This window comes from Penaeus monodon, chromosome 25 (genome assembly GCF_015228065.2).
Source record: "Penaeus monodon isolate SGIC_2016 chromosome 25, NSTDA_Pmon_1, whole genome shotgun sequence".
NCBI classification, from domain to species: domain Eukaryota; kingdom Metazoa; phylum Arthropoda; class Malacostraca; order Decapoda; family Penaeidae; genus Penaeus; species Penaeus monodon.
This window is the reverse complement of record NC_051410.1, coordinates 16,058,717-16,060,746: the sequence shown is the minus strand read 5'-3', so window position 1 is coordinate 16,060,746 and position 2,030 is coordinate 16,058,717. Positions and strand designations below refer to the sequence as shown.

The 2,030-nt window shown below is 35.4% G+C and overlaps 1 protein-coding gene and 1 long non-coding RNA gene across 2 annotated transcripts in view; both read right to left on the bottom strand.

Annotated features, from left to right (window-relative positions):
- LOC119589073 overlaps window positions 1-1,133 on the bottom strand; it is a 4,609-nt gene extending 3,476 nt beyond the window's left edge. The window contains exon 1 of the long non-coding RNA XR_005230169.1: window positions 1,009-1,133. This is a non-coding gene — a long non-coding RNA (uncharacterized LOC119589073). The remainder of the gene's footprint in view (window positions 1-1,008) is intronic.
- The window catches only part of LOC119589070 (ubiquitin-conjugating enzyme E2 G1-like), a gene marked incomplete in the record, with an annotated part of 59,651 nt that overhangs the window by 22,147 nt on the left and 35,474 nt on the right, over window positions 1-2,030 (bottom strand).

The following is a 2,030-nucleotide window of genomic DNA, read 5'->3' as shown; positions in this document are numbered from 1 at the left end:
TAATAATAAGTAACAATAGCAATAGTCCACTGCATCTAAGACTTAATCCTTATTAATCTAGCCTTAAGCTTCAATAAATGCTTATATTAATTCTAAAAAAAAAGTGACAACCCTTTTACAGATTCACAATATTTGATTTGTCTCTAAATCCAACTTCCCAAATCATAACAGGATAAAAAATTAATCTTGTATATACATCATGGGATCTTGAGTTTATTGGAAATTCATCCACCAAAATATTAACAGCCATTCTCACAACAAAGTAAAGTAATTTGAAGTTTCTCTACCTATGTACAAATAAGAAAATCAAGAGAATGACAACTCAGCTCAGAAATTCAGCAACATTTCTGAGATTTTCACAATTTTTGAAACAAGTAAATTTATAGACACTGTACCAGAATGCTAATAAGCACTACCAATGAAAATATAACAATACTGCGAATAAGATACTGAACATGTCAACTCAGTGACTTCAGAAAAACCAGTACAGACATTAGCCAAATATCATACTGCACATCAAAAGGCATGTGATTCTTTCGTTACGCTGCCCCAATGGCACATTCACCATATGTTCTCCAAGCATACTCCAAGCACTCTGGTAAAAGCATACTTTGTTCTTCATTCAGGCCATCCTTCAAGCACGCTGTCAAAATATTTGAACTCTCTACAGGCTAAAAAATAGCCCTAAACATAAGAAATACCCTGTAGAATAATTTTAAGAGAATTATAAATGCCTTAATATATAAAAATTGTTTCACAAATACTATGATGATGAATATTGAGAAATACTTATGTAATAAAGAGATTAAAAACTTAAACCGTACTTTATAGAATTTAAAGAAGATAAGAATTTGACAGTTATAGCTTCAACTTGGATGAAGAGCCGAGCAAGTGAAATGGAAAAGGACAAATGGATAAATGGCTTTCTCCGACAGTGGTTCGCTTTGGTCCTTTTTGAATCCTATTTCCTCTCTTATTTAACCTTTGCAAAATAACGTCTCCACTTACCCTCGCTGGCCAGTGCGGGTAACCTTTGACCTTGGCGAAAATCGGGTCACCGGCCTTGAAAACGTCGGATTTGGGCATTGTTTTGGTTGGAATATCGAGAAAATTTTCAAAAAAAAAGAAAATCACGTAATAGTTATGGATGTCCTCACGCGCCAAGACCTTCGATGTCCTCTTATCTCGCCTGATAAACCTCGCCTCGGGTCACTCTTCGCCCTGATCCTCTCTCGTCTTCCTCCTTTCGGATCCTCGGAGGGTTTTCAGAGCCCAACGAGACTCAGTGCGCTTGCAAAAGGCGGTGTTAGTGACGGCACACTTCGCGGGAAGGACCAGCGGCCATCATGGTAAACAACGTACGCGAAGTGACGCTCGGGATGCGCAACTTTTTTCTATAATTCATTTATATGTTCATGAGGAGGTGGTTCATACTTCGCTATTATGGTATAAGAATCATGGTTTGCTCTAATTTACTGTATATGTTTTTTTTATACTACTGGTACGGTCTGGTGGTTAAGTGATAACACTGAACGTGAATGTGCGTGGGTCTTTCTGCAATTTCGTTGTAGCGATAAGTTTACAGAATTAACTCTAAATATTACAGTTTGTGTACATTTTGGCCAGAATATATACAGAATGATCAAGATATATGTTTTTAAACAATTTTCTAATGCCTTAAACACAAAATATTGGCTTATCACAAGATATTAAAATAAGCTATAATTCTCTACAGTTATCAATAACACGTTTTTTTTGTGTTCTTAGTACATCCAAATAACTGTATTATAATTCTAAAGACTTCAAAATGAATGACATAACTATCTTATTGTGTATTTGTAATATTATGCAGAAGGGAAATCAAACAAGTTGGATCGGCAAGGTGTCAACGGCGTCACTTTGCGTCTAGAATGTATTCAGATTTCTATTAAATTTTCAGCCCTGCCCTTATCTGTGGTAAAATATATTTCTGCAAATGATTATCACCTTTTAGTCTGAACATATATGTCAAAGCACGGAAACTAAATAAT